General features: G+C 50.5%; 1 long non-coding RNA gene across 1 annotated transcript; it reads left to right on the plus strand.

Annotated features, from left to right (window-relative positions):
- The first annotated feature begins 58 nt into the window (after positions 1–58).
- Positions 59–20,577, plus strand: LOC136485785 (uncharacterized). The gene is made up of 4 exons (XR_010766549.1): positions 59–407; positions 933–1,008; positions 16,858–17,064; positions 20,100–20,577. It is a non-coding gene; the product is annotated as an uncharacterized lncRNA (long non-coding RNA).
- Positions 20,578–20,853: the final 276 nt, after the last annotated feature.

The raw sequence follows: 20,853 nt of genomic DNA on the forward strand, positions 1-20,853 counted from the left end.
GCCCTGATCCGCTCCCCTCTCTCTCCCGCGAAGCCGAGCTCGTCCGTCATGACGGCATACCCGAGCTCCGCGGCCATCCACTCACCTCCTCCCCATCTCGCCTTTACCAGAGGCCCGCGTGAGCACACCGCCACCACCAACCAACTCCTCGCACTGTTTCCCGCACCACAGCTCCACCAGCCGCCACCGCCAACTCCATTGCCGAACTCCACCCGGCCCCGCTACTCCTTGCGTTGGATGCGCAAGGACACGCCGCGGCCACACAACTACTTCTTGGCGCGAATCCGTGGCCGCAACCTAGTGTTCCAGACCTCGCCGGAGCTCCAAGCCGAGCAGCTCGCCTCCGCCGTCCCAATCCCCTTCTCCAGTCCGCCTCCGACCACGAGAACCCCACTGTTGGATCCACGGTGAGCTCCTCCTCCGTTTGCGCCTCTCCCCGACGTCTCCTGTGGTCCGTAGGCCATTTTCCGCTCATGCCGGCGAGCCCCTCGCCGCCGTTCATGGCCACCACCGCGCCGGAGCTCCTGTACTGGATGGCCAAAATCTCCTCTCTCCCGCTCTTCTAATCTCAGCCGCTCGTCTCCAGATCAGCGGCCAAGATCACACCATACCCCTTCGTTGCAGTTTTTGCTAAAGAGCCCCTGCCATTCTTCATATTTATGCTCACAAATTTAGATTTTATTTATTTAAATTTGTAATTAGTTCGCAGTAATTACATAAATGGCATCCAGAGCCTATATTTGTCATATCTTCTCCATTCTATATTCGATTTCAGTGATTCTCGTATCTGTGTTCGTAGCGACGCGTAGATTAGTTTTACAAGCTTTTCAACTTGTTTTTCTACTGTTGTGTACTGTTCTAATTGTAGTTCTTGTTTGCTTCGTGCATGATTGCCTATGATGCTTGTATGTTGTTGTATCGATCGAGTATAGACGGTGAGCAGTACTACGGTGAGCAGAAGCAATACTTTGACAACCAGGACCAGCAGGGAAACTTTGAGCAAAGCAAGTATAGCATGCGATCATCCTTGTTGTTCTATTCATCTTAATAACATTTAATCGTATGCATGTGTCTACCTTGATACCCGTAGAAATTTATCCTAGTTATTTTGATATCCTGATTCCTTGACACCTTGGGAAAATTTGCATATGGGTAGCTGATGCTAGTGCTTAATTAATTATGATCATGAACTGTAACTTGATGAATGTAATATACAACGAAAAATAAAAGATGCTTTTTAGCAACATGAATTAAAGGGTGAGAGCATTTGGCTTTATACATGATGCTCTTGTCCTCCCTAAGGACCTATCTGTAAGTGATCACCCGGGACTTACAATACAACTATGAGTGCTATATGGCTCTGGCTTTAGTCAAGTATGAGGATCTTTTCTAGCTTGTTAGTGGTTACCCGAAAAGGGCGCAAAAGGGGCTTGCCGAGACGGGTATAGGACAACTTCTGTTCTTATGTGTATAGCCGCGAAGGAATTGTGCCATTTAAAAGGGGTTCCTACATCTGCTTGCCGATTGGAAATCTAGCGGCTCTAACTTGTTAGACAAACCTTTGAAAGACTTTATAGTGAACCATGCCGACCTTCCTTGGTAGTGGGTCTAGAGATTGGCTATCTCGGGCGAAAGGGTAAATCATAGCTCATGGTGAAAGTGTACAACCTCTGCAGAGTGTAAAACTAGTATATCAGCCGTGCTCACAGACAAGAGCGGCCTGGACTCCTTATGGAATAATGACAAATGATCGCCGATGTTTTTAAATGCTATTTCATTATCATGTTATCAGTTTCATGTGATTAATTGGGGCATTGCTAAACTTGTTGCTACTAAAGCTAAAATTTGACTCATTAAAATGCTTAACGCTGTAAACCCGTGTCTTAGCCTTTTTTAGCCTCATGAACCCCATGTTATATTTGTTAAGTACGAGATATACTTATGCTTGTTTATTTTTATTACTTTGACAAAAATTCCGGATGGGTAACAGATTATGGCGGTTATGATGAGTTTTTAAGGATTACTAGACTTGTGGTTCACCAGTCAACCGTCCTTGTGGAGTTTAGAGGCTTCACCTGAAGTTTAGAATTTACGTTTCCGCTACTTGATAGATAATTGTTCCTTTATATGGATTCTTATTCGATATGTAATAAACTTTGAGCTTGATACAATGTAATTTGTCATCTTATGTGTGAGATTGATTTTTGGGCACACATGATTCTACATTTGATTTTATCCTTAAAATCGGGTGTAACAAATTGGTATCAGAACCAAGCTGACTGCAGGACGCAAGCCTAGTAGAAACTGATCGTTTTAAGGTTTAGAAGTTGCCACACAAATCCTTATTATATAAACCTTGATATTTTCTTCTATACCATATCCTTACCCCCCTATCCATCTTCACGTTGTTGCTTATTTTAAGCCTTGTTCTCACCTTCACTCCTTGCCTTGATGTGCTTTTAGAATCTTCTCTTACCACCTTCTTGCGTCATCAGGAGAGGAGCTTTAGGATCTTTATCCTTAATACTAAGAGAACGGTAGTATCGCGAGTTGAGTCAATGGTTGAATTATACACCTTGAATGCCTTGTTAATGGGGACGGGGTTCCCGATCTTCCGTCAGGTAGAGGTAACTATTGTTGTGACAGAGAATGACACACTGATCCGGCTTCAGATCGAAAGATCGAACCCTGCAATCTTAGCACCACAACTCCTCTGGTTATCAACCGAGACACGGTTCTGGTTGACCTCACCAAGAAGGCTAACCCCTACCTACGCAACGAAGAACACAAGCAAGAGCAAGAAAGAAAACAACCAAATTGCAGATGAATGATTAATCTCACGATGTTGGGGTCTCATAAACCGATGAACGGCGAAACTATTTTTGATAGATTTGTTGGGTACCATAAAACGGGGTACCCCGAGCATACACCAAAAGGGGCACTCAAATCTCATCAACAACAAAGCTAGAGGGTAAGCCATGGGCTCATCACCAGCCCCGTTCGAGCCCATTAGGCTCTCCACCTCGCCTCGGGCCTCGCACGGGAGGTCTCGGCGCCCTGACGCAATCTCCGCCTCGCGCGAGACCTCTCGCGAGAGGTCTCGGCAAGGAGCCCAATCTCCATCTCGCCTAAGGCCCCGTGCAAATAGCCTCGAATAAGAAAGCTATTCTCCGTATCGCTCAAGGCCGGCTTGTCAACAACCCGTCGCTTCCGCCTCGACCGGTCTTCCTAATAGCATGTCATGTCCCATTAATACGTCAACCACTCCCACAATCTCAACCAAACGATGGCTCGACACCGCGGAGTGGCTGACGGGACATGAGGTCGCATTAGTGCCATACCGGCTGAGACAGGGCACGATGGGGATTACCGGCAACTGTATTCTGACGCTGTGCCCACGATCGGTGCCCGCACTACACTGTACCCCGCGATCCCCGCCTAAAAAACAACACGACATGGGCAGCCTAGCCCATGTCATCATCGCCTCTGAACCAACACACCAGATCAACCGCTCCCTCCAGGCCTTGGCACTCTGCACCAGGGTCTCGGTTATCTTGGGATTCACGTCTGCCGAGACCCCCCGCCGCGGTTCGGCCTCGGCACCGACTGAGCCTCGGCCTCGCGCACAGTCAATCCACAGCGACTCGCACGCTGACCGCTGCACCCGCTCCAAGGCAGCCCTAGAGCTCCCATGACGCACGGGATCGGATGTGACCAGCACGCCGCCCCAGTGCTCCAAGGACGGACCGCTCCGACGACTATGCCGCCACAGGAACAGGCTACAAGGCTCGGACACGCCGCCTCTGTTTGCACGACACCGTATAGTTAGCATATGTACTACCCTTCTCCTCCCTTCAAACTATAAAAGGAAAGGACTTGGGCCATTCTCGGCGGGGAGATAGGTTCTCACAAAGAGCAACACTCTGTAACACGCGCACTTCCTTGCCGCTTAAGAGCAACTTCTCAAGCAGCCCGCATCACTCCCCGCTGAGACCTAGGACTGGCTCCCTCTCTCACCTGGCTTGAAACCCCCTACTACAAGCACTTCGGTGCAAGGAATACAAGATCAATCTCCCAGACTGGACGTAGGGCTCGAATTGCCCGAACCAGTATAAACCTTGTGTCTCTTTGCATCACCATCTGGAATCGGGAACACGCAGAACAAATTCACTAGTTGGTTGAGGACCCCCCAGTCCAAAACATCGACAGTTGGCGCGCCAGGTAGGGGAATCTGTGTGTCAATTTCATCATCCCAACAAGTTCCAGATGGCAGACCCCGTATGACCGCTGCGTCTCGGCACGGTGGTCTGGTTTGGGAGCCTGGAGTTCATGTCTCTAGGGCACGAGTATGACATGGTACTTCTCACACCCCGAGCCCCGCCTGCCGACGACGACGTCACACATTGGCGGCCTAGGCGTAGGCGGCGCCTGGGCGGCTGTTCTCACCGCGCTCGCCAGGCACGACACGAGTAGGGTTACCCCGATGCCACGCAAACCCAGGGCGATTCGCCGCTCTCCGACGGTATCCCATGACCAGCCGTTGGTGCAAGGCCCCTGATTGGGGACCTGTCTAGCCTGAGCCTGGATAAGGGAAAGACGCCGGTGGCACCCGGTGATGCCCCGACATCAAGCTCCGCTCCACCACTCTCTAAGGAGCCAACTCTGGCAGAGCAAAGCCTAGCGATGGCGCCTTCTCCATACCCCTTCGGGTTGAGAAACGCCACCACCTCTTATGCTTACGCCTACGCTTCCGCTCACACGGATCTCTCAGAGCACCGCTAGCGCTTCGCTTTCAACTTCGACACCGCCACATCGACCCAGACCCACGCCAACTCCTCGGAGCGACCTGGTGTTGAGGCTAGCACAGAGCAACAAGGGCCACCACAAGCTGACCCCGCCATGGGAAGGACCGTACATCATCGCCCAAGTATTGAAGCCCGGGACCTACAAGCTAGCCAACGAGAAGGGCGAAATCTTCACCAATGCTTGGAACATAGAACAACTATGTCGCTTTTATTATTTAAAATTCCAAGCATTGTATATATTGTTTCTCGGAATACAATTGAAACCCATTTTTAGTTGTTCTAATTTCTCGAGAAGTTCCTCGAGCCTATCGTTGGTCTCGGCAATACGATGACACTGTAAGGGAGACTTAGCTCTGCCTCCGCAGAACCAAATCTCCCTCGGGGGCTAGAGGGGGGATTCCCCCTAAAGTCCCACGCACCATTTTTTAGTCATCTTTTGAAAAAATTCCTACGCCAAACCCTCTAGCACGCTCTGACGAATCGGTTGTGGAAAACCCAAGGACCAAAAGCCCGACTCAGGGCCAGAAGGCCGGTTGAGTCATGAGACAGCCTAAGCCTCCAGGCTACGGCGCTCCCTCACCACCTTTCACCCAGGGGACGGCTTAGGCTCCAAAGAGGTTTTTTGCAAAGAAATCAGATCGGAGGCAACAAGAGGGCAGAGGCTCGGAAATACAAGACAAACGATTAAAGAAACACGAGTACTTTAAAAAAAAGGCCTCGATGGCCACAAGCGTTATGATACAAATCTAATTCCTACTCTATTTACATGGCCACTTGGGCCCAGGTCAAGGCTCAGCACCTCCGGCATCGGCAGACGGCAGGGGAGGGACCACCTCCTCTTCAAACAACGTTGCCAGCGTGGTGCCAGGGCCTTCCGCCGCCTCCAATAGCTTCGTCACCACCTCATCGGCCTCCTCGTCATCATCGAGCAAGACGTAGCCATCGCTGATGGCTTGAAGGTCGACACCAACATAGTGCAAGGCGATGATGGCCAGTGCGCGCTTGACACCCGTGTGCAGCGCTCCTCGGAGCCGCTCACGCACTTGACCGCTCAGTGCAGTCCGACGGCTCCCAAGGGAGCTGCCTGACTGAACCCCCTCGACCGCTAGGGCGTCGCAGGCGGCACGGGCGGCACTCTTCAGTGCCTCGTGCTCCCCGATCTCGGTCTCAAGCACCGTCTGCACCGCGCTAGAAACCTCGGCTGCCCAGGTAACCTCCGCCTCTGACTCTGCACCATGGAAAATGGAATGAGGTTGAGCGAGGGAAAAAAACAACATAAATTAGGGGGCAGAAGCCTACGGAACTCACCCTTGGCCTTATGCTCCCAGCGTCGGGTCTCAACCTGACAGGCCTTGGCTTTCTCCTTCCAGCGTAGGGCCTCGGCCCAGGAAGCCTTGGCCTTCTCCTTCAGGCGCTGGGCCTCGACCTGAGAAGCCTCGGCCACCCTGGAAGCTTTACTCCCCAGCTCTGCATCACACAAGGAAGTTAGGGAACGAACATAAGGAAAACAAAATAAAATGAGGGGACTAGGACTCACCCTCGGCCGTCCCCCTCCAAACCACAGCCTCGGTTTGTGAGGCCTCAGTTGCTGCAAGGGCCTCATCCAAAGCACCTTTTGTCAGCTGGTGCGCATTCTGTTCCGCCCCTAGCTGCCCAGCAAGAGCCGTGGCCAAGGTCGTAGCTTCTATGGCTCAAGCTCTGAAGGCATCCCGATCACTGGCCGCGTAGGTGAGCTCCTGCTCCAACTCCTTGACCCGCGCCGCCAGAGGGGCGAGCTGCTCCTGGGCCATGGCCGCCTCGACCTTCGTGTCGGCACAATGAAGGCAGAGGTCCTCCACCTCTGCGCTCCACGCCGACAGGAGCTCGTTGGTGCCGGTAAGAAGGCCCTTCTGCTGCTGAAGCTGGTCCCAGACATCCCTCTCCCGGCGGAGGAAGACCGACTTCCCAAGAGATCGGGTCTCGAGCTCCTAGGGGAAATAGAACAGGGGTCAATCCCTATAGATAAAGCTCAGAAAAAGACCACCGCATGGGAAAAGAAAGCACAAACCTGGGCGACTCTGGGCAAATCATTGGCCACCACGGACAGCGCCGTCCGTAGAGACCACTCCGCTAGCTGGTGGTACTGCTCGAACGTGTCCCAGCGACCGCCCTCGGCCATGTCCTCGAGGGCAAACAGAGGCTCTGCCTTAGGATCATCCTGGCTTTGCCATAGGACACGCAGGTGGTTCCACCCGTGGGGTTCGGGTCGCACCCGCGCGAGGGCTGAGCTTCCCTCGCCCGGAGTTGGAACCGTCTGTTCCACGACACCGATCGCCTCGGCGCTGGCCATCTCCTACGTCCGGGAAGTATCGTCGGAGGAGATCGGAAGAATCTCCACCTCCCGAGTGCTCTCTCGCAACGGCGGTGGGCCCTGAACCAAGGGTGCCGCCAAGGCCTTCGCCGCCTTCATCTCCATTTCCTAGGCTGGCAGCCCCGCCACGATCGCATCAGCGTTGGTGGTCCCAGGGGCTCCGGCCTCTGCCATCGTGGCCTCGGTGGTCCTGGGGGCTCTGGTCTCCGCCATCGTGGCCTCGGTGGTCTCGGGGGCTCCGGCCTCCGCCATCATGGCCTCGGCGGTCGCGAGGGCCCTGGTGCCCGCCGCAACGGCCTCGATGGTCCTGGGCGCCGCAGTCTCTGTCGCCCCGGCCTGTGAAACCCTAGGGACCTCGGTCCCGGTGGTCTCGGTGGCCAAGGGAACCTTAGCCGCATCCGACCCACGAGCCTCGCCATCGTGGGGCAGAGGCGCTACCTCCCCTTCCTGTGTCAAGGCCACCTCGGTAGCCCCACCTAGAGTGGCCGGCTCCTTTGGGTCGGCCCTCACCGATGCCGCGCCACGATGCAGGGCGGCTTGCGCCTCCACCACCCAGTGGGCGGTGGAGCCGGGGTTAACCTTGAGCGCTTTAAGGGGCACCAAGGTAGGCACCTCCGCAGGCCACTTCCGGCTAAGGACAAGACGATCACAGGGTCAGTACAAGACAAAAGAACGAACGGAAGGCACTGTGACCCCACCAAAAATACACCTACCTCGAGCGGGGTAGCAACCGCTTCGCCATGGCAACCCTCATCCACAAATGTGGTGGTGGCGGCAGAGGCATCGCCTCTGTGTCCATCGGCGCCGGTTGGTCCTCAACGGACCCCAGCGCCCCCTCGGTCCTCTGCAGGGGTAGTTGCGTCGCCTCCACCGCCACTTGTTCCACCGCCGCCGCCGAGCCCACTAGGCTAATGGCACGTTTTCTCAATGCCCGCTCCTCGGGTGTGTCAGTCTCAGCCCCGGAGTGGGCAATTGCCGACCCCGGGTCCACTCCTCCTCCTCCCAAGAGTGCCGGGCTGCTTGCCAATGCCCCGGGCACCACCTCCACTACATCAGGGAGATGGTCCAGGGGACCTCGCCCCACCTTGCCCTCATCATCCCCGTCCGAGGCCTCCGTCGACAGCGATGACGACGAGGATTCCTCCAACAGGAGACCATCCTTCCTTTGTTGACGGCGGCGCTTGTCCAGCTCCTCGCGCGCGAGGATCTTCTTCATGCGCTTCGCCACCTTGGTGTCTTTCTGTTTTTTCTGCACATCAGCGTGCGCCCGATTGATCGCCCGCCGCCTCGCGTCCTTAGGAACAGGCGGTGGAGAGGAGCGCACGTCCCTCATCCCCTACAGGAATGGCGAATGTGCATAAGGGAACAAGAAGTAAGAAGAAACAGGGGAGACTCAGGGGCTACAGCGGCGCACGACTTACCAGCGAGAGGAACCCGCACGACGGTCGCATCGCGATGGGGGTCAAGTTGCCGCCCCTCAGCTTCGCCTCTACCGTCTCCCCCACCCGACGAAGAATTTTCTCATCGGAAAGGGCGGAGGAGGACATCCGGATGCCCTCAATGGGCTCACCCGGCCTCATCTCGAACAGCCACCGCCGCTGAGCCATCAGCGGCAGCACCCTCCGGTGGTGGAAGGCAGCCACGACCACAGCCGCGGTAAGGCCATGGCCCCGTAGCCTCTCCAGCCCCTCTAGAAGCGGCTGCAGCTTGGGCTGGTCGTCCCTCAGGACACCGTACTTCCACCTCTCCGGGCAGCTCCCCACAATCCGCCCGGTGTAGGGGGGAAGTCCTTTGTTGTCATTGCGAAGGTAGAACCAGCTCGTGTACCATCAGCGATTGGATGACGCGAGCTGGGCTGGGATGTAGAGGTGCTGACAGTCCTGGCGCACTTGGAGAGTGCAGCCACCAGCCCTCATCACTTTCCTTGTGCTCGACGTGCCCATCGGCTTTGTGGTGTGCCCTGCCCGAAAGAGATGGAGCCACAACTCCCAATGGGGAGCAATCCCCAAGTACCCCTCGTAGACAGCAACGAAGATGGCCGCCTGTGCGATGGAGTTGGGGTTGAAGTTGTGGAGCTCCATGCCATAGTAGTGCGGGAGCACCCGCATGAACCGATCCACCGGGACGCCGAGGCCACGCTCATGAAAGGAGACGAAGCTCACGATGTAGCCGTCGCGAGGCCTCGGCTCTGGCTCGCCGTACGAAGCGATCCACTCTAGCCTGTTGGGGTCCGTCATCGGACCAAGGAGTCCGCCATCAATGAGCGACTCGAGCGTCTCCATGGTAACGTCGAAAGGATCCCAAGGGTCCGCCTCGATGATAATGATGTCGTCGGCCATGAGTGCAGTGGAGGGATTGGATGTGGCGGTGAGTTTTTCTCTCTCTCTCTCACTCTCTTGCTCTTTCTCGCTTTCTCCCTGGCTCGCTCTTCTCCCTTCTTCTTCCCGGCACCCGCTGCTCTAGCGATGACTTGATGGAGGCAGAGCTAACGCAGGCAAGGTAAGGTGAGGAGGGGCGAGACTCTTTGAGTATTTATGCAGGGTGAAGGTGAAACGGACGGGCGATGAAATCAGGGAAGTTTCCCCTCGATCCGGCGCGGTTATCCATGATCCGATTTTACCACCCACGCGGCCACTTCTTTCTCATTAATTACGGAAATAGTTATGTCCCATCCACCATGTCACGCTCGGCCACTACGGCAGCAGGCGTCATTTCACCTCCCCAGGAAACCACCTCAAAAGGCGCACCACCCGTTGCCAAGCCGATGGGGAAGATATTCCCCCACCCTATTCCTTTCAGATGAAGGAACCGGGCTCCGAGCCCGTTATGGTCCAAGGGTTCGAAGGCTAGGCCCCTAGGGGTTTCGACAGCCGCCCTAGGACAATAGAGTCAGGGATGACCGCGGGCGAGCCTATACGGGGCTGAGGCCCAAGCAAGCGAAACGCTTGGGATGCCCTAAGTCGTGTTCGAGACCGGCAGGGAGGTCTCCAAATAGGATCCCACCATAGGGAGGCACCGAGCCACCGAGGCCCAGCGAACAGCCTCGGCACCCACTAGAGAAACCCTTCGGTACTTTTGGAGTGCGTCTCTGGACCGCTAGCTGTCCCCTAGCGAACGGGGCACGGGCCTCCACTTGGACTTACCCGATAACAGCTCACCAGAAGTGCCAACGCTCGTGCCTTCCGAGGCTAGCCTGGCACGTTCCACCCCTCCTTCCGAGCGAAAAGGAAGCGTGAGGGTCATACAAAAAGCCAGGGAGCTCCTGACAGCCCTCTTGCTCTGTACGGAGGCTAAGGAGCCCTTCCTGCAACCTCGCCGAGACCCCGCAACCAAGGCTCGCGCCCAAAGGGGCCTCGGCAAACAAACCCTCATGCGCGAAGGGCGTATAAAAAGCCAGGGGAGCTCCCGATGGCCCTCTCGCTCCATGCAGAGGCTAGGGGGCTCTTCCTGCAACCTTGCTAAGACCCAATGGCTCTGGCTCGCACCCGAATAGGCTTGGCAAACAAACCCTCCATCTGAACGAAAAGGATATGTGAGGGCTGAACAAAAAAGCTAGGGGACCCCTGACCGCCCTCTTGCTCCAGGCGGAGGCTCGGGGGCTCCTCCTACACCCAAGACAAAGACAAATGATCTAAGCCCGCGCTAGAAGTTTTGTTACGAATATGATAAAGGGCACCGAGCCTGTTACGGTCCAGGGGTTCGAAGGCTGGCCCCCCTAAGGTTTCGACAGCCGCCCCAGGGCAACGAAGTCAGGGACGACTTTGGGCGAGCCTACGAATGGCTGAGGCCCGAGCGAACAGTCGCTCAGGGCGTCCCAAGTCGTGTCCGAGACCGGTAGGAAGGTCTCCGAATGGGATCCCACCGTAGGGAGGCACCGAGCCACCGAGGCCTAGCGAACGACCTTGACACCCACTAGAGAAACCCTCTGGTACTCTTGGAGTGCGTCTCTGGACCGCTAGCCGTCCCCTAGCGAATGGGGCACGGGCCTCCACTCAGACTTACCTGATAACAGTGCCAACGCTCGTGCCCACCGAGGGTAGCCAGGCACATTCCACCCCTCCTTTCGAGCGAAAAGGAAGCGTGAGGGTCGTACAAAAAGCCAGGGGAACCTCTTACGGACCTCTTGCTCCGTGCGGAGGCTAGGGGGCTCTTCCTGCAACCTCGTTGAGACCCCCGCGACCCGAACTCGCACTTGTGGGCTCGACAAATACGATAAAAACTCCTCACTCAAACACGAAAATGAAAAAAGCCCCTGGAGGAGTAACTCCACTCCTCCAGGGCCTCGGGGGCTACACCCGGCGGGTGCGCTCGCGCGCACCCACCGAAACCTCAAGAAGCAAAACACAATCCCTACGGGAGTAGCTGCAAACCAAGTCTCGACAAACCCTTAGGGAGAGTGCACCCACTCCCCCAGAGGCTCGGGGGCTACTGTCAGGTACCATAAAATGGGGTACCCCGAGCATACACCAAAAGGGGCACTCAAATCCCATCAACAACAAAGCTAGAGGGTAAGCCATGGGCTCATCACCAGCCCTGTTCGAGCCCATCAGGCTCTCCACCTCGCCTCGGGCCTCGCACGAGAGGTCTCGGTGCCCTGACGTAATCTCCGCCTCGCGCGAGGCCTCTCGCGAGAGGTCTCGACAAGGAGCCCAATCTCCATCTCGCCCGAGGCCCCGTGCGAATAGCCTCAAATAAGAAAGCTATTCTCCGTATCGCTCGAGGCTGGCTTGTCAACAACCCGTCGCTTCCGCCTCGACCGGTCTTCCCGATAGCATGTCATGTCCCATTAATACGTCAACCACTCCCGCAATCTCAGCCGGATGATGGCTCGACACCGCAGAGTGGCCGATAGGACATGATGTCGCATCAGCGCCATACCGGCTGAGACAGGGCACGGTGGGGATTATCAGCAACTATATTCTAACGCTGTGCCCATGATTGACGCCCGCACTACACTGTACCCCATGATCCCCGCCTCGAAAACAACATGACATGGGCAGCCTGGCCCGTGTCATCATCGCCTCCGAACCAACACACCAGATCAATCGCTCCCTCTAGGCCTCGGCACTCTGCACCAGGGTCTCGGTTATCTTGGGATTCACGTCTGCCGAGACCCCCACCACGGTTCGGCCTCGGCACCGACCGAGCCTCGGCCTCACGCACAGTCAATCCATAGTGACTCACACACTGACCGCTGCACCCGCTCCAAGGTAGCCCTAGAGCTCCCATGACGCACAGGATCGAATGTGACCAGCACGCCGCCCTAGTTCTCCAAGGACGGACCGCTCCGATGACTATGCTGCCAGAGGAACAGGCTATAGGGCTCGGACACACCGCCTCTGTTCGCACGACATCGTATAGTTAGCATATGTACTACCCTTGTCCTCCCTTCAAACTATAAAAGAAAAGGACTTAGGCCATTCTCAGCGGGGAGATAGGTTCTCATGAAGAGCAACACTCTGTAACATGTGCACTTCCTTGCCGCTTGAGAGTAACTTCTTAAGCAGCCCGCATCACTCCCCGCCGAGACCTGGGACTGGCTCCCTCTCTCACCTAGCTTGTAACCCCCTACTACAAGCACTTCGGTGCAAGGAATACAAGAGCAATCTTCCAGACTAGACGTAGGGATCGAATTGCCCGAACCAATATAAACCTTATGTCTCTTTGCGTCACCATCTGGAATCGGGAACACGCAGAACAAATTCACTAGTTGGTTGAGGACCCCCCAGTCCAAAACATCGACAATATTATTCTAAGCAAAACCCCAAACCCTAATAGAGGGTGGCGGTTGTTTATGAAGACTCTATGGTCGTGCAAAGACCCCTGGACACACCCCCTAATGGCTCACAGACGATACACGGACCAAAAACGGTGATGCAACACCCTGACAGATTCTGGACTCTGACTTGTTTCGACGATTCTTATTGATTTCTGTAGAATTTGTTCCTCAAACCAAAGACATTAGTTAGCTTATGGAATTAGCTTTCCAACCATATGCGGATCATCGAAAACGGAGTCTGAATGCGTCCTGGGCGTCCGTTTTACTGCTGACTGATCCTGAAGGCCGAGGCATAGTCGAAGTCGAGTAGGGCTGGGCCTACAGCTTGTGTTGGTCGTCCTTGCTGGTCTTCTCCACCTCTATACCTTTCTCCAAGTTCCTCATAACCCTCTCCTATGTTTCTAAGCAAGATAACATCATTAGGTAGTAGTCTATTATCAAAAGTATGAAAAAGATCGCTTAAGAACAAGCTCACCTCTAAATTGAGTTGACACATTCGAGCTCAGGTCATTGGACCTTGCATAACGGTTGGAGGATCAGCGGGTACATTCGAAAGAGTGATGTCCTCATCATCCTCCCCCTCTTGAAACTGAGTCATCCTCGACTCAAGCTCACCTTCTTCTCCCAAATAAGGTTTCAAATCTGCAATGTTAAAGGTGGGACTAACCCTGAACTTGGGTGGCAACTCAAGTTTGTAGGCATTATCATTTGTTTTCTCAATTATCTTATAAGGACCAGCTGCTCTTAGCATTAATTTAGACTTACGCAGCTCAGGAAATCTATCTTTTCTCAAATGTAACCAAACCAAATCACCCGGTTCAAGTTTAATTTCTTTTCTACCTTTACTACCAGGAATTCTATACTTTTCATTCATTCTTTCAATATTTACTTTAGTTGTTTCATGCAACTTATGAATGAAATCAGCACGCTCTCTAGCATCATTATGTGTTCTCTCAGTGGTAGGTAAAGGCAAAAGATCAATAGGAGCATGGGGTTAAAACCATACACTACCTGAAAGGGACTTACCTTAGTGGTGGAATGTTCTGCCCTGTTATATGCAAACTCTACATGCGGCAAACACTCTCCCACATCTTCAAATTGCGCTTCAAAATTGCTTTCAACATGGTGGACAATGTTTGATTCACTACCTCAGTTTGCCCATTAGTTTGGGGATGACAGGTTGTAGAAAATAGCAGCTTGGTCCCTAATTTATTCCACAAAGTGCACCAAAAATGACTCAAGAATTTTGCATCGCGATCTGAAACAATAGTAGAAGGCATACCATGCAAGCAAACGATTTCTTGAAAGAAAAGGTCATCAATATGAACATCATCATCGCTCTTATGACAAGGAATAAAATGTTCTATCTTAGAAAAATGATCAACCACCACAAAAATACTATCCCTCCCCCTCTTAGTCCTTGGCAAACCCAACACAAAATTCATAGATATATCAGTCCAAGGAGTAGAAGGAACAGGAAGAGGCATATACAAACCATGTGGGTTCAACCGCGACTTAGCTTTTTGACATGTGGAGCACCGAGCCATGTACCGTTCTACATCTCGCCTTATCCTTGGCCAAAAGAAATATGTGGACAACACCTCCTTTGTCTTCTCGGCACCAAAATGTTCCATCAATCCGCCTCCATGTGCCTCCTGCAACAACAAAAGATGAACGGAGCCAACTAGAATGCATAGGCGGTTAGCTCTAAATAAAAACCCATCATTGATCATAAACTTATTCCATGTATGTCCCTCTCTATAATTCAGCAACACGTCCTTAAAATCAGGATCAAGCGCATATTGTTCTTTTATTGATTCAAGCCCAAAAATCCGACAATCAAGTTGGGACAACAAGGTATATCGTCTAAACAAAGCATCAGCTATCACATTATCCTTCCCTTTCTTGTGTTTGATAATATAAGGAAAAGATTCAATAAATTCAACCCATTTAGCATGCCTATGATTCAGATTATGTTGAGAGCGAAGATACTTAAGCGATTCATGATCAGAATGAATAACAAATTCTTTAGGCCACAAATAATGATACCACGTCTCTAAAGAACGGACAAGTGCATACAATTCCTTATCATATGTGGAATAATTCAGAATAGGGCCATGCAATTTTTCACTAAATTAAACAATGGGTTTACCATCTTGCATCAAAACACCCCCAATGCCAACTCCACTAGCATCACATTCTAGCTCAAAAGTCTTACCAAAGTTTGGAAGTTGCAGCAATGGTGCATGTGTGAGCTTGTCCTTCAAAGTGTCAAAGGACTCCTCATGTGCCTTTCCCCAATGAAACACCACCCCTTTCTTCATCAACTCATGCAATGGGATAGCAATGGTGTTGAAATCTTTGACAAAGCGGCGGTAGAATCCTATAACACCAAGAAAACTCCTCACTTGTGTGATGGTTTGGGGAACCGGCCAGCTCTTTATGGCTTCAATTTTCATCTCGTCCACCTCAATTTCCTGTGGAGTTACAATACAGCCAAGAAAAGAAACTCGATCCGTGTAAAAGATGCACTTCTCAAGGTTACCAAATAATCGTGCATCACGTAAAGCATTAAAAACAACACGTAAGTGATCCATATGTTCAACAAAAGACTTGCTGTAAATCAATATATCATCAAAGTAAACTATCACAAAATGACCAATAAAAGCTCTTAAAACCTCATTCATTAAGTGCATGAAAGTGCTAGGTGCATTTGTCAAACCAAAAGGCATTACTAACCACTCATACAACCCGAATTTGGTTTTAAACACGGTTTTTCATTCATCTCCAAGTTTCCTTCTAATTTGGTGGTAGCCACTTTGCAAGTCAATCTTGGTGAAAATTATAGAGCCACACAACTCATCAAGCATGTCGTCTATCCTAGGAATAGGATGACGATATCGAATAGTAATATTATTGAGGCTCTACAATCAACACACATACGCCAAGTTTCATCTTTCTTAGGAACCAAAAGTACAGGAATGGCACAAGAACTAAGGCTTTCACATACATATCCGCGGTCCAAAAGGTCTTGGACTTGCCGCTGAATTTCCTTAGTCTCCTCAGGATTGGTTCAATAGGTAGCACAGTTGGGCAAGGTTGCTCCCGGAATCAAATTGATTTGATGCTCTATCCCTCTCATAGGTGGCAGCCCCGGGGGTATCTCAGCTGGAAAAAGTTTCTGATACTCCTGCAAAAGGTTAGTGACAGCAGGAGGCACTGAACTAACAATATCATCAAGCGAAAACATAGCTTGTTTGCATACCAAAGCATAGCAAATATCATCATCATAAATTTCAGCAAAGTCACATTTTGTTGCAAGCATAACACCACCCTTCAATTTAATCCCCTCGGCCTTAGAAATAGATGTAGACTTATCCTTTTTAGGTGGGAGAATAGAATTAGCAACTTGTTGATTTTTAGATTGAACATCATTCAAACTAGCAGCGCATTCTCTATCAGCTTGTACAATTTAAGCAGGGGTCATAGGTACCAAAGTAATTTTCTTTCCTTTATGCACAAAAGTGTATTTATTACTTCTACCATAGTGTGTAGCATCATTATCATATTCTCAAGGACGACCCAATAAGAGTGAACAGGCTTGCATAGGTACCACATCACAATCAACAGAATCAACATAAGAACCAATGGAAAATAAAACTCTGCAAGTTTGTGTTATCTTTGCTTTTCCAGAATCATTTAGCCACTGAATATGGTATGGATGTGGGTGCGGGCGTGTGGTCAAGCCAAGCTTCTTGACCAAATCAAAACTCACCAAATTATTGCAGCTACCTCCAACAATAATGACACGTGATCGATGGTTGCTGATGACGAAGAAAATCTTGAATAAGTTATGGCGTTGTAGCTTCTCAGGTTACTATACTTGTGTGCTAAGCACCTATTGTACAATGATGCTCCTATAGGCCGTCGTGTCCTCATCACCAAGGACTTCACCGCCCTCCTCATTTGTATCTTCGTCTTCTTCATCTTCAATGTCAGAGGTGCTGATGTAACCATCTTCTATAGCAATGTATGCCTACTGACTTGGGCAGTTCTTCTGCACATGGCCAATTCCATGGCAGTGGTGGCACTGAATGCCCGAAGTGCAACCCATCGATGCAACGGATGAGGTACTCTTGGCAGCTGTAACACCCTAGGTGTTTGACTCCCACAAAATTGCATTTCATTTCATACACACATGCATCATCTATCTCATCATGCCATTGTTACTGAAACATGTATATGCAACATTCTCAATTATGTTTGTTTCATACTTGATTGCTTGTGAATGGTAGTTAGTGCAACATATGAATGCAACATGAGTTTCTCATACCATGAAACATGGCAACATGGTAGTGTAATATGACAAGTTTAAAATTGCAACAAAGTCATGAAACATGTGAAACATGGATTTGCAACATTAGGGTAATTTGAGTGTTTTGTTGTTTTATCACATGTGATACTTAGAAGTTGGTGTAGCGCTTGTGTAGAGTGGTTAATTATGGTCTAATACACCTTAACTACACTTAGGGTAATTGATGGGACATTGTTCATGTGGACCAAAATGACTAAATTGCCCTCTAGGTGGAGGTTTGACTTTAGGATGACCTATAGAGTGACTCTATTTGACTAATTAAAAAGTCCAACCTAGAGACCTTGCATGGATGTGCACCCTTTACCAAAGTTGTAGCCAATTTATCAAGGAACAAAAGTCTCAATATGACCATCTCATGAAAATGGCTAGAACATGCTCAAACAGGGCCCACAAGTTAGGTTTCCCTGTTGATTTCAGACTTAGAAAATTTTTTCAGTCAAGTCCTGACTTACAGTTTCATGAGCCCCTCTTTGAGACCTTGTATCTCCCAATCCAGACCGAATTAGTCCAAGCCCCAATTGACAATGTTGTAGTACTACTGTAGCTATACAAATTTGCTGTTACTACCTACCGCTAACTGGGGCTAGATTACGAGCTATGAGGCGATGAAATGGCGCTGTCAGTCGTGCCACCGGACCCCGATTCAGTTCATTTCAGAAAATGTTCAGTGAACGTCATGGCTGACTGGTTCAGAGGCTGGCCACCATGTGGCGTGCATGCCTAGCTAGCACCTCCATGTCGCGCGCCTATGCTCCCAGGTGAAAGCCAAGCCAACGCCTCGCTCACTCCCTCTTCCTCTCGCCATTTCCCTCTCTGTCGTCCTCCTCCACACGAGCGCGGTGATCGGGAAGACCGTGACCGCCGCCGAGCCAAATCACCTAACCGAGCGCCATTGTCCGATTCCCCTGAACCACAGCACCATCGTGAGCCCCTCCACGTCCTTGACCTCACCGAAACCTCGTCCTCGCCTCAGGTAGGGCTCACCGTGAAGGCGGCTCCATCGGGTCGCCATGACCGCCGCCGGCCGAGCTCGCACATGGCTGTGCCACTCGAGCCTCTTACTGCCCCCTCTTTCCCTTGCTTTAGGTCTAGTTAGTGATGCTGATGCTCATAGGGTAGACCATTAGGGCCATGATGCCGTCGACTCACCGGAGCTGGCCAACTCACGGCCGTGTGCCGCCATGGCCGTCGCTATTCCCCCTAGCCACCGCAATTGCTGCAATTAATGGTACCCCTAGGTGGACATGGGTGAGGTGAACACGCTGGTACCCATGGCCTCGTCAGAGCTGCCATCGGCGGTGAGCTACCGCCGTCGCTCTTCTTCCCTCCCCTGTTTTTTCTCTCTGACTAGCGGGGCCCGCTTGTCAGCAGCCGCGCGCGGGCGAGAGCCGACCACGGGCCACGCGCGTGAGTGGGCCATGCTGGCATGTGCGGGCACATGCATCGTGGGCCGCAGTGGCTTTCCGGGCCGGCCCAGTAGTTGGTTAGGGTTTCCAAATTTGTTTTGTTTTATTCTTTTTCACAGATTTGGGTACAGATTCAAAAATGTATATCTCTTGGTTGGTAGATCCAAATGATGTGGTTCCAATTTTGTTGAGTTCCTGGTAATGTCTAGTTTAAAATAAAAATATAAATTATGCCATGTTCTGTTATGAAAAATGGAGTTGCTAATTATCTCTTTTAATCATGTGGGAAATAGGGGTAATTATATCTTTTTCTGTGTAGCTCCAAATGGCATGAAATTTTTATGGTGTACTTCTCATATCATGAATAGCTTGTAGTTAAATTTTCATACACTTTGGACACTGTATGTAGGAGTTATGTAATTCTCTTGTTTGCATGGATGGATCTGGTGTGAATTTTCATAATTTTTCTATAGATCCAGTAAAGGTAAAATTTGGTGAGTGCTATTCTTATGCTAGAATGATACTAGGAAAAATGTGAAATCTATTGCTTGATACTTTTCAATAGGGTTTCCTAATTATGCTAGAAATAGACCTGCCATCTGTTATTTTTGATATAGCAAGTTCTGCTTGTCCAATTGCTTTAAAATTTTTATGGTAGTCTATATGAAGCATGAGGTAGCTACTGTAATTTTTGTAGATTTTTCTGTATAGTTTTACTATATGTTGCTTTAATCACCTAATTAACTAAATAAATTAGAAAAGGGCATTAAATAATTTATTTAGAAGTTGGCACTATACTTTCTGATGTTCCTATGGTATGCACAACAAGTTGGTAAACTTGGTTTGGTCCAATTATGCTTTTGCATCATCACTAAATATTTAATTTAGTAAACCTGCCATTTCTGGACAGATTCTATGTTTACTTGAATTCGATTTGGTTAACGTAAGAATCATGCTTTGATGTTTACAAATGATTTGTAGAGAATTTCATAAGCTTTCTAGAATGTCCTCTTGCAAGTCATTTGAATTTGTAGAACTCTTGTTGTGATTGAATTAAGAAACTGCTCGTTTGCATATGAAACCTTAACTGTTGATTTAAGTATGCCTTTACTATTCCTAAGCTTGTGGTAATATTCCTAGGTGTTAGAACTTTAACTGAAGATGAGCATCTTTATCTTAGGTTATGCAAGTTAGGTAAGTTGATCTTGTTCTTCGAGTTAAGTTAGATACATGTTTTAAAGTGATTTGAATAGAGCTATTCTTAATCGGTAAACGAGTGTCCAGTGATGTTTTCGTTAAATACTTACTGTTATCCATTCATCATGAGCATCATGTCATTCCTTACGCATCCATGATATTTATCTTGTGCATCTGCATGCAATAGGTGTACCGGAAGGAGTGACACTGCTGGAATTTGAGGAACCGAGCGGGGAGCAGCAGCAGCCAACACCGAAGGTTCAGGAGGTGCAGCCCTCAGGAGAAGTGCCAGACGAGGTCGCCGTTGAGTGCCCGGATCACCGTCCGTGCAACTTTGTGAAAGGCAAGCCCCGGAGCATATTAAGCCTCTTAATTTCTGAAATGTAATTAAAGTATTATTGTTACATATAAATTGTTGCATTAAGTTTAGGTGTTGGATGCAAACACTTGCTGCATTGGTTATCCAATCCTTGTCCAGATATTGATACCCTAAATCCTATGTAGCTCAGGCTCGTGTAGTGCTTAGCCCTACTTAAATGCGGTAGAAGTCAGGTGATTTCCTATCACCTGCGTGCTATAGGGATATACATATGGCACGGTTGGCTATATTTGCTATCATGGAAAAGAACCTGTCTTAATTTGAATTGAAGACCGGGCGGAGGCTTGCCGGTTTGCAGTGACTCCGTCTGTGTCGCTTAAGGACCGAATCTTGGAGCCTTTCCTGTTCATGTTGAACGCATGCCTCTCTCTTAGTTGGCCATGTTTGGAGACCGACCACGAAGCTGAGTAGCTCAACTCAGTTTGGGAGTCGATAAGTATCAAGTATGCCTCGGAAGGGAGCCATAGGCGTGAGTCCAAGGGCAGGTGTTTTAAAAGTCCTGATCGTCCTGGCAGAAGGGTAATCCCTAAGAGTGCTGGCGCTAATCGAACCCACGAATTTG

This window comes from Miscanthus floridulus, chromosome 1, assembly GCF_019320115.1.
Source record: "Miscanthus floridulus cultivar M001 chromosome 1, ASM1932011v1, whole genome shotgun sequence".
Classification (NCBI taxonomy): domain Eukaryota; kingdom Viridiplantae; phylum Streptophyta; class Magnoliopsida; order Poales; family Poaceae; genus Miscanthus; species Miscanthus floridulus.